The sequence below is a fragment of the Equus asinus genome, chromosome 1 (genome assembly GCF_041296235.1).
Source record: "Equus asinus isolate D_3611 breed Donkey chromosome 1, EquAss-T2T_v2, whole genome shotgun sequence".
Taxonomy (NCBI): domain Eukaryota; kingdom Metazoa; phylum Chordata; class Mammalia; order Perissodactyla; family Equidae; genus Equus; species Equus asinus.
The window spans coordinates 156958074-156970161 of record NC_091790.1 but is presented as its reverse complement, the minus strand read 5'-3'; the positions used below and the strand labels follow the sequence as shown (position 1 = coordinate 156970161).

Below are 12088 nucleotides of genomic sequence, written 5' to 3'. Positions count from 1 at the left end.
CTGATCTGACACTCCATTAGCTTGTTCTGTGACTGTCAGATACTCCACATGCTACTATTTCAGAAAGAGCCTCTGAGGAACTCCCTGACCTCATTCAAATCTCTACCCTTTTTTGTTTCAGAGGAGATTTGATCTCGCTCCTCAAATGTTGTAGGAGAGGAAGAGATGTGCATGCCTTTATCCGTTTGTCATCTCCCTATTTTCCTATCCTTCCTTAATTAAATTACACACACACACGTACACACACACACACAGTTCATTTATATGCTCCTTAACACAAGGCTGTAAGATATATTTTTAAAAAACTATTGGCGCCTAGCACCCTCTCAGTCCTTATACTTGCTTAATACATGCTTGCTGATGATGGAAATTGCCCTAGCCGCCATCATGGAAATGGAATGTTTTGCTTTTCCAGTGGTTTCCAGGTGTGAGCGGGCTGTGAACTCTACCATCTCCCCCTCTCCCTTCCCCATCTGAATCAGCATTTCCGGAGCGAGGGCTCAGAAATCTGGATGTTTGACAAGCATCCAGGTGATTCCTCTGCACACTACAGTTGAAGGCCCATAGAGGCTGGCCCACCTGCGGCAAATTCAAATCAACTACAGCTGCACGTGGCCCAGACGAGGTTCCACTCACTGTTGGTTCAGAACCACAGCTTCACTGAAAGGGGCAGCAGATGCCACTCCGTTCTGGCTTGTTGGATGGCCTGAATTACCAGTGCTGACTTATTAGATGCCAACTCCCTGTCCCCCAGTCCTGAAGCATGGTGTTCCCATGCGCTCCCTCCGGAGTCTTAGTCACTAATGGTGTCTTTCCCTTTTGTTCTCAGCCTTCATAATGTGTGGCTTCCCTAATGAGGTTGAGCTTCCTTTGGATATGAGATCTGCACACCTGGGCGTGGTCCAGTGGCTTGGATTTCTCAGGAATAGTTTTCTGTGTTCTGGGAAGTAGCATATTCTAGAGCAGATTCTAGAGTTCAAACATTTTGGACTATGACTCAGTGTAAGAAACCCACTTTATGCTGAGACTCAGGGTCCATGCAAACACACACACATATAAATATGCACAGTGAACAAATATTTCTATCATATCTTTGCCTTGTGATACTTTCCATTCTCTTTTATCAAAAAGATAGTCTTTAAGTGCAAAATCTAGGCAGGTCCAGCATCTCTGTCAAGAATCTGATGGACGCTGCAGTTCTGCCCTTCATCATTTTCAAATGATTTCAGAGTCTACGATCTCTCTAAACCACCCACAGAACCCAGATGATGTGGTTTCTTACTTGCGCTCTAGGAAGCACGACACTCTGCTGGTGAAGCAGGGTGACGCTGGGATGGGCTTCTCAGAGTTAGATGTGGAATTATTTTTGAAGTATGCCACTTCCCCCCAGTGTACCTTCAGAATATCTGGGCCAAGGTGGGGGTTCTCAGCCCTGAGAAGAGTAGTCGAAAAGCTTCTCAAATGATTTCCACCCTCCCCACCTGTCCTGGGGATGCGGATGGGGCATAAACCCTCTGAAAATCACTGCAGTGGGGAGCCACCTTGGTATTTTCAAAGTGGACACAAGCTGAGAATCTTTCCACTATTAATAGCAAAGTACTTGCAATACATCCCACAACCAATAGTGTGTGGTCATACCACAGCTGAAAAGCTGGTTCCACTTGACCTGGCTCTACCTTCCCCCAGGGTGTTCCCAACCCCCTTCCCAGTCATTGGTCTCCCCTTTCTTCATGCCACTCCCTTTCCTGCCTGGGCTTCTCCCCTTTTCTATTTGAATGGTTCTCACCCTGATTCAGCCCCCTGAACCCCACTGACATATTCTGTCTGTGCTGGGTAACTCCCTGCCTGTGTGATTGATAGTAGGTATGTGCGTCTTGACTTCAAATGAATGGAGGGAAGACTAGGTCTTGCTCTTCTTTGGATGGACCACCATGCCCTAGAAACAGCAAATGCTCAGTGAGCATCTCCCCATACAATCCCAGACTCTGAGGCTGGCACCCATGCCTTCTGCTTACCTCCTCACTGGTGCCCAGAGGCCATGTGGCAAGATGGTCATCAGCACAGATTTGGGTGCTGGGTAGCCTGGTTCAAGGCTTAGCATTACATAAACTGACCCAAAAAGTTCTCTAAACAACATTAAGGATTGAGGGGGAAAAACAAGCTATAGAGCAGGGTGTTTACTCTGCTACCACTTGTGAGGGGAAGAACATGTGCACACGTGTTTGTTAATGCATGGAATTTCTTTGGATGAATCCAAAAGAAACCAGCAGTAGCAAGTTCCTCTGTGGAGGGAGAGAAGAAAGATTTACTTGCTTATTTTTCACTATACACCTTTTGAATTTACACGTGCATGTATTGCCAAGTCAAAAGTTAAAATTAAAAAAATTCGCGGCCAGCCTGGAGGCATAGTGGTTAAGTTCACGCACTCCACTATGGTGGCCTAGGGCTTGCAGGTTCGGATCCCGGGCACAGACCTAGCACCGCTCGTCAAGCCACGCTGTGGCGGTTTCCCACATAAAATAGAGGAAGATTGGCACAGATGGTAGCTCAGGACCAATCTTCTCTCACACACACACGCACGCACACACACACACACACAAATATTTTAAAAATTCATTTCTGCTGCTTACTAGCAGTGTGACTTTTAGAAAGTCATTTGATTTTTCTGATCCTCAGTTTCCTCATCTGTAAAAGGGAGCCAAAAAAGCCTCTCTCACTGGATCGGGTGGGTTAAATACGATCATGCATACAAAATGCTCAGCAGACTGCTTGGCACATTTACTGTAAGAATTCACAAAATGGCAGCTATTATTATTTTGTTACCTGACCCAGGCACTTAGAATTCGGTCCCTTGCCCTCTTATTTTCACCCAAAGCCTAGAAGCATGAAAAGTAACGGCCATCAACCAGCATTCCCACCTCTGTTGCAGCGGTTGGTGGCTCCAAGGAGGTTGGCGTCTGGTTGAGGGCAGTGTGAGCCAGCTGTCGGCATTAGCCAACCCTCTCTTCATTTCACACCCTCGATAATTCTCCCATTTCCTTTTTACCCTCAAGGAACTCTGAGCTTTGTTCCTTCTAATGTTCGCGCTCTAACTTAATCCCTCATATACGCCTCAGATGACACAAATGAGCATCTTAAAAAACTGGAAATTCTTGAATTAAAACACAACAGTTTCTACCCCAAGGTCTCTAACTTCCAGCTGGATGCTTTTGTCACGAAGAGAGAGCTCTTTAGGCTGTGGTTCATGTCAGCTCATGTTGCCTGAGTTGGTGTCACTTTGTCAGAATTATTTGTGAGTCATGTCACCTCTCTGCCTTAATTAACTTTTTCTGTGAAAGTGGTTATAAGATGATTTACTTGCTTTTACTCAAGCTACGGGAAATAAATAGAAGGTTGAATTTCAAGGGGTTAGGCGTTGGTGCAAAACAATTGTCAACTCCTGTAAGGCAGTTGTTTTTCCTGAAATCTTTGGCAGTGGTGGCCATACCAAAGCAGATTACTTTCCCGAGTCTTATTTAAGTACAAGATGTATTCTGACTTGGCATGGAGGACAGGGAGCTGTGGAAGAATAATATGTACCAGTGTTTAATGATATTAAAACATGGTAATATCCAACATTTACTGAATGCTTACTATGGACCAGAACCTGTGCTAAGCACTTAATTAGTTCTTCCCCTCACTCTACAAGGACTTGTCCCCCTTTTACAGACAAGGAAATTAAGTGACTTACCTGAAAAGTTAATAAGTGCCAGTGAACCCACCCAGACCCTGGCCACTAAGTGCATGCTCTTAACCACTGTCTAGATCAGGCATCCGAAAACCTCTTCTGTAAGGAGCCAGAGAATAAATATTTTAGACTTTGGGAGTGGAAAGCAGTCATAGACAATATGGACACAGAGTGTGGTTGTATTCCAATAAAACTTTAGTTATGAATAGTGAAATTTGATTTCATATAATTTTCACATGTCATGAAGTATTATTCTTCTTTTGATTTTATCCCCCACTTTTAAAAAGTGTAAAAGCCATTCTTACCTCAAAGGTACAAAATAGGTGGGGGACCACATCTGGCCCATGGGCCATAGTTAACTAACCTCTGTTTTAGATCATTCAAAACAGGACCAGTTGTGGGAGAATGGAAAATTTCCATAAGAGGCTTGCCCAACCTATTCTAGATCCTTCTGGACTTTAGCCAGGGCCTAAAAGGAAGAGATGGGGAGGAATGTGGCCTCCCCTGTCTGCCTAATGCTCATGCTTGCAGTTCCTTTTCATCGCTTCTCGCCTCTCAGCACCCAGAGCCCCCTGCTCTCCTGGGTTGCTCAGAGCCTCTCCTGGGTCCCCCACTTCGATCACCCCTCCCTAGGCAGTTTTCCTTCCTCCCTGTCCCCCCAGCCTCCCATTTCCTCAGAGAACTGGCATGAGCTAAAGTGCTTTTTAAAAATCTGCCTTAACATGTTTGCATTTTAAAGGAAGCTTCTGGATGTGGCATTTCACTGAAAAGCCTCTCTGAAGCAGTTAGCCTGGGAAAATGTGTGAGCAACATTGGGAGTGGGGGAGGGACCGTTTCAAGAGAGAGATTCATATAACCCTTAAAATCACACCTGGACAGAGCCATAGGGGAGGCTGACCCTGGCCAGAGAACCCTAGGGCTCCCCGAGGACCCTGGACTAAGCTTGGATGTGGGGAAGAGATGGGTTATTGGGGACACATTGGGAGAACCCTCAGGGGCTGCTTACCAGACAGGTTGAAGAGGCTGAACTCGTTCAGAACTAACAGTGACGGATGAGCTGAGGGCTGGGTGCAGCAGGCGCTGACTTATTTCCTTGGCCTACTTAGTCAGATTTCTCCTTTGGTAAAAACCACTCCAGGCATTCACTTCTGTGGCCATACAGCCCATGGGAAGATGCTACATGGGCTCTGTGGTCCTTTCAGTCGCATCTGGTGGTTCTTAAGTGCCGTATGTGGTGGAGGCTGGCTGAAACCCTGGACACAGCAGAGGAGCCAAACACCAGTCTTCTCAAAGGGGAGCATGCGTCTTGGGCTGTTTTGTGTTTCCTGACCTTTCCTGTGTCTTGTGATTGTTCTCATTGCAGCCCCCCTCCCCCCATACAAGTTACCGACACTTTATCTTTTGTTAATTACAAATATTTCTGAGCCTACCAGATTCATCTGCATGTAGTTTTCTCTTTAGCCCATGTCAACCTCACAGGAATAAATATAGGTCGTTGTCATAAGCCTTCCTGGGAAGGTGGGAGAATATCTCATTCTTTCTATCATGGATCCGGCTACAACTCCACGGCTGTCTAGAATTTCTGTGCTATTCCCGTGGTAACTGCAACCGGGGAAGGAAAATATTGGGCAGGCTCATGTTTAAGGAATAGAAGACAGAAAGAAATGCCTGACTGTCATCTTCACAGAGGTAGAATTTTTCCAGAGAAATCCCTTTCTTTGTCAATAGGCTAATTTTTTTGCCAGCTGAGTGTGTATGTGTGCAGGTGTGTATATGTGTGTGTGTGTTTGGACGTGGAGAAACAGTGGAATGCACTGTCGTATTATTATTTTCTTAGATTTTTTTTGTTGTCCTCAAATTATGCCAATTTCTAGATAGATTTTTATAATCCCAGAAATTTCCCTTTATGGGGAGGGAGAAAACAAAATGAAGAGTTAACCTGTGATATTATTTGGTATTTCCATATAGCTTCAGAAAGGAAATGTGTCTAATAAAGGCCTTTGACCCTTCATCCCTGCGGGGTCAAGTTTGGCTTTCGGATGTGGCCTGCAATATTTTTATATTGACACACGGTGTTTGAAACTCATCAACGTTTGAACAATGCTCTGAAGTGGACGGTGTGTGGGGACTATTACATTTGGCTTCTGTGTCCGCCTCAGAGGTGTGGGTCTAGGACAGGTTGATTAATTCAGAACGTTAGGGCTAATAATGAAAGTTTGGGTTCTGAGTTTGGAGCTCTGTATGTAGACATTTTGCTGCCGAACAGTTTGGTGGCTCCATTCACTCCATGTTGCATTTTTAGAGACTTGTGCTCCTTTATGACACCCACAGATTTGAATTTCTGTTCTTGTCTGAACAGAGGAAGGGATCGCTGCATACACAGGCCAGATAAAACACATGAGTGGGCAACTCACTTTCACTATTTCGCTTTCAGACAGCCCGAATTCTAAACGAAGGATGGAATTCTTTAGATTTGTGTTTCAATTTACTTTTCTACATAATCAGTCTAAGGACAGCAGTGTTGCTATGGTGATGTCCCTTTCATATTTGGGATGATGATCAGAGCTGTGATGGTACCCGCAGACCTCGTTTTCTTGCACTTTGCTTTATTGCGCTTGGCAGATGTGTTTTCCACAAGACCCTCCACCAGCCAGAAGATTACAATTTGCTGAAGGCTCAGATGATGGTTAGCATTTTCTAGCAATAAAGTATTTTTTAATTAGGGTGTGTACATTGTTTTTTTAGACATAATGCTATTCATGCTTTGTAGATTATAGTGTAAACATAACTTTTATATGCACTGGGAAACCAAAAAATTCATACGACTCGCTTTATTGTGATATTCGCTTTATTGCACTGGTCTGGAGCTGAAATGAAGTATCTCTGAGGTTCATAAGGAATACTGCTTTTTAAGCACCTACCACATACTTAGAAGCTATACATGAGTTCTCTCTTATAGTCCTCACAATAACTCTACAAGGTGTATTTTCATTTTGCAGATGAGGAAACTGAAGCTGAGAAAGATTACACTACTCGCCCCAAATCACACAGCTAGTGAGTAGTAGGACAGCATTTTTACCCATTTTACCCTGACTGCAGCCTGTCCGCGCTCTTTCAACACCATTACCCTGAGCCACCTGGTCCCGCCAGCACAGCGCATGCGCGCGGCTCGCCCGGTGCCTTGGAGCTGTCTGTTGTCCTTTGTCTGCAGCCAGTGGTCCGCGCGTCCTGGTCTGAAGCAGACCGGCTTTGTTTTCTCCTCTGTTGTATTGTTTGTGAGTCTTTACTCCCAGAATGGTTTCTTCAGCGCACAGTTAAGAGAGACTGAGTGTTACCGAAATTTATGTTCACAGTTTTGTGACACGAAATGGTTCATGGGGCTCAAATAAAAAAGCTGGATAACGGAGCAGCTGAACTGTTTGCAAGGAGTAACATTTAATAAATTGTTAAGAAACACCTCGTAACATAATGAGTTATGTGGGATGAAACAACCAAATATGCACGTGGATCTGGGCGATGTAAAGACTTCTTGACTGTGCTAACTACAGTAAAACGATGATAGCACAAACCTCTTGACTCTCTCCTGCCTCTGATTTTTCTTTTACAGTGCATTCTCTGAGATCCTGTTCCTATTTTTAATAAAGCTTTACTCTATTAAAAAGCGATCTTTCTTTTTCTATCACACAGCACTGATTTTAAAGCTTAAAAAAAATAACTGGGAAGGAATACTATTTCAGAGGATAGTTTACAGAAATCGCTACCATGACAGTTCTTGTTAATAAACGCTGTTAGGGAAGTTGGGGTAACTCCGCTTGAGCTTATCGATTATCCAGGGTCTCAAATTAGAATCCTAAACAAATGCACCAGGGTTTAAAGTGAGCTGTGAGTGATTTAGATATAGGAAGAAGAAGGAATTTTGAATTTGCTTGGTCATTTTGTTTTCAAAAATACATTTAAATGATAAGCATCATTTTCTATATGGTTACCTAGTTTTGTCTTTTTGACACAAATTTCCTAAATACTATGATAAAAGCTAGCATCCTAAATACTGTTAAGTTTAAGCCCTGCCTTCCTTTCTTCCCTCTTTCTTTCTCCTCCCTCTCTCTCCTCTTCTTCCTTCTCCTTCTAATCACAGGACACCATTCCCTGGGAATGACACAAGCATTTAAAAAAATATATGAATCTTTATATTTGTTTAGAGATGTCATTTGAAGTGAAGCTTCTGTACTTTCCTTTGTACTAAACAAACTTGAAGCAGGTCTTGTTGAAGTCTGAAAGACAGAGAGGCATATTTTAGTTATAAGGCATTTTTATAGAGACTCTGATAGCAAATGAACTGAGAGAAATGCTATTTGATGCACCATGGAAATGTAATGTTATTGTCTTGCTGTCAATGTAACCTGGAGTGATATATAGCTGCTTCTCCCTGGCATGGGAGATTAATGAAATGACTCTAATTTTGGCAACCCTTGCACACTGAGAGTGGGTAACACAACCCTAAGTTGATTTGAGCAAAGGGTGGAGCCGACTTTAAACGGTGCCTCATAGCTTCTAGTCACTTTGGTGACACTGGTAGCACTATTTCAGCCCCACTCAATGCAGGCGGTCCTGAGCCACCCCTGCCCGTTTCCATGCCTGCACCGAGGTAACTGTGTGGCCATAGTCGAACTCACATCCACTGTCAGATGATATGCCCCTTCAGTGATTGTGTTTGCCAGTTAATAAACAGTTACTTGGTGCTTTGATCTATCTTTAATTTAGAATAAATGTATCCTGTGTTTTCCAAGATTCATCCATTGTTTGGCTACAGTTTCACCTCCTCCTCTTTCAATTATTCACACTACTGAAGTTGCAAAGACTTCTCCTTTAGTAGCCCCTGCAACTCTCAAGGAGGTTTGTTTCTGTGGTAGCTAAGAGAATGGGCTTTGGAGCAAGACTGACTGGGTTCAAATCCTCCCGCCGCACCACTTCCCAGGGGTGTTCTAGCGTGTAAATGAGGCACTGTGGGCTGCAAAATACAGTGCCTGGCACAGAGGAAAATTATTTTTATTCTTTTTTTTAAACAAAATCTGAACGTTTTGGTTCAATGCTTTTCACTAAACAGGCTGTGTTAACAGAGACCATCAATCATCAGTAGCCACTAACATCACAGAGAGAAGCAGACACTGTGAGACTTCTCATGGAAGTACATGACACCTCTAATAAAGTGGTCTTGTCAACAAAAGCAAACCTGAATCGAATCAGGCCTCAATCTAACCACCATGTCTCGGAAAATAATAGGGCACAGAGGGCAAAACCCAGAATGTGAGAAACTCTAGGACAAACGACTCTATGTCTTCAATAAGTGGATGGGCAGGAAAATTAAAGTGGGGGAAAGGGGACGTATAGACTAAAAAAGACTCATGGCAGCCAGTTGTAACATGTAGACCTTATTTGGGTGATTTGAACAAACTGTAAAAAGCGTTTAGAAGACAATTGGGAAAAGTGAACACTGAATGGACATTTGTAATTAAGGAATCATTGTTAATTGTTTAGTGGTGATAATGTTTTGGATTTGTGATTTTTTTGAGGTTTATTTTTAGAAATGTGTACTTCAAATATTTTAGAAATATGCACTTAAATATTTATTTGAACTTTATGGGTGAAGTGATTTGATGTTCGAGTATAGATGAAACAAGAGTGGCCCTGAGTTGTAATTATTGAAGCCCCATGATGGGTAGATGGGCATATATTATACTGTACTTTTATGTCCATTGATATTTTCCTTGAGAAGAACTAAAAATGAATCAAAAGAAAGCAAAACAACCACCCAGACCAAAACCTCTGCCAAAATCCAGTGGGCACTCGATCTAAACCAACAAACTCCCAGAATCCCTCAGCACCTGATACTGTCCAGCCAAATCATGATGCCTGGGGCTAGGCCATTGATTACAAGAGGCTTCCTCACTCAGGTGGGTGATTTCCACCAACATGGTTTATTATCTTTAACAGAATTTGAGAAAATGGCTGTTTCAGGTTGGTTTCTGTCACCTGCCTCTGAGGTCAAATACTGCTATCAGGAGTTGACAGTTGCTATTTGGCTCAAAGTACTTGAGGTCATGGTCATTCCATTATCTTTCTAAGACTGCAATTTTTGAACCTGCTTTTACTGGATATCAGGTGCTCAGTTGCTGTCTTTTTATAGGTGACATCAATATCAAGTGGCATATAAAAGCTTTCCCAAACCATGATTGCCTTATTAATCAATTCATAAAACTGATCAGGAAAATGTTAGGGGATCTGTTAACATAGTAATTAGGGAATAAATCTAAAACCTACCTTTGTTGGATAAGTAGGCTTTTAAAAAGGAGTGGTGATGAAATTCCTACAAATAAGTGCATCTTATTATTTAATTTGTTCTTTTCTCTCTTGGCGTATACGTCTTGCTCCATGGCAATGTTTCCAGTTAATGACTAAAAGTATTTCTCTTTTCTGAGCGAGGCTATCCTTAATTTGACACCTGGGTTGCTTTTGTCATTATCTTCTTCACCTTGGAGAAACTGGGCATAAGATTTTGAGGTTATTAAAGGAAATCCAGAGCTAAAAGATTAGATATATTTTTTGAAATTTTTAAAAATCAATTCATTTGGCATAAATAAGATTCTGTCTTTATGCCATCACATTTAATCAAGATGAGCAACACGAATCTTTCAGAAGTATAATAATCAGTTTATCAAGACTCTGCACCAAGATGTTTACTGTTTAAGTGAAAAAAAAATACTTATGTTATTAAAATCAATATATTGGGGAATTCTGATTAGTTATTAAAAATCCATGGCCACATTAAAAGTTGAAAAGAATTATATTTGATCAGAAAAAGGTATAAACATTATGTCAGAGAAAGAATGGTATGAGTATAATTGTTATAATTCATTAAAAATTCCACGTATTTTATGGAGGATTTTAAATTTCAATACGAGGTTCTAATTTAAGAGTTTCTGATCCTTGCCAACTTTGAAAGTTTCTAGATCCGAAGAACATTGTATCACTCTCCTCCACAAAGCTTGACTGTATGTGTGTTCCTGGTTCCTGATATCAAACGGAATACATGTTGGTAATTTCCTTCGTCTCCTCACAGTGGTCTCAGGGCCAGCTCGTTCATACATCTGGATGGACCGGGAGTTCCCCTCTCTGTTTGTATAATTCCTCTACATTCTGCAAGAGCCAGTTTAAATGTTATTTCTTCTGTGAAGTTTCCTATCTCGCTACCACATAATCCTCACCTCCCCAACTGAATTATGCTCATCCTCAGCACTTAATCTGTTGTATATACACTGCAGAGTTTAGATAATCCCCAAACCCAGCCCTGAGCTCCCCCAAGGTCTCCTGTGTCGCTCCTCTTGGTTACCCTAAGGGCCTTCATGGATGTTTATTGAACCAAGATGTTTCCTGTTTCCACTTTGGCTTCCATTTCATCTTCTGAGCCTCTTTCTCTATTTGCGTTTATAGGTTGCCCTTTGCTTTATACAGGGCTTTCCTTTCAATTATCCCTTTAGCATCTCATACGAACCCCGAGTTTACAGAGATGGACAATTTACCCGAGGTCTTACACTCAATGTGTGGAAGAAATATGACTGCTACTCAGGTCTCTCTATTCTTCTAGGATAGGTGTTTTGTTTTGTTTTGTTTTTTGTTTGTACCAAGCAGCTGTCAAAATAATTTACATGTTAATAATATTTCTTACATATTCTTCATTCCTGAGAGATAAGAATGGAACCATCGCTCATTCCTCCCCAGCAATCCTGTGGCTGACTTTGGATCTGTGTACAAAACCTCAGGGAGGCACTGAGTCTCAACTCTCTCTGTGGGATCCAGAGGCTCCTGAAAGGGGATGCAGCCTGAGATACTTGCAAATCACCTGTGAGCCCTCCACGTTTTCAGGCTCTGGGTGCTGTCTTGATAAGAGTAGGATTCATAAGGGGGAAAGGAAACTATATTGCAGTTTCTTGCATTTCTCTTTCTGATTGCAGTACTTTGGAGTCATGAGTATTTTCCCCAAAGTGTGTTACTAAAATATGACAAGTAGATAATCTCCATTTCATAAGTTGGAGTGCTGCGACCCAAAAAGAGCAGCCGAGTCCTTTACAAAAGAGAGAATTGCTCAGGCCCAGCAGGCCCTGAGTCAGATCTGCAGTCACCAGCCTGCCCTGCCTTTTGGGGTATCCATGTGACGGATGTTTGAAGGCTGAAGTTAGATGCCTTTCCTCTGAACACACTCCCATCCAGCTATAAAGAGTTTGAGCAAGGACTCCATGTGTAATTCACACATGACTCTGCACACCCGTTTACAGCAATCGTGAAATAAAAATTGCTTAGGCAAGA

The 12088-nt window shown here is 42.4% G+C and overlaps 1 long non-coding RNA gene across 1 annotated transcript; it reads right to left on the bottom strand.

Annotated features, from left to right (window-relative positions):
- Positions 1 to 7140: 7140 nt before the first annotated feature.
- On the bottom strand, positions 7141 to 10262 carry LOC123287959 (uncharacterized). The gene is made up of 2 exons (XR_006531406.2): positions 10046 to 10262; positions 7141 to 7998 (listed from the first exon to the last, which is right to left on the bottom strand). It is a non-coding gene; the product is annotated as an uncharacterized lncRNA (long non-coding RNA).
- Between the last annotated feature and the right edge of the window lie 1826 nt (positions 10263 to 12088).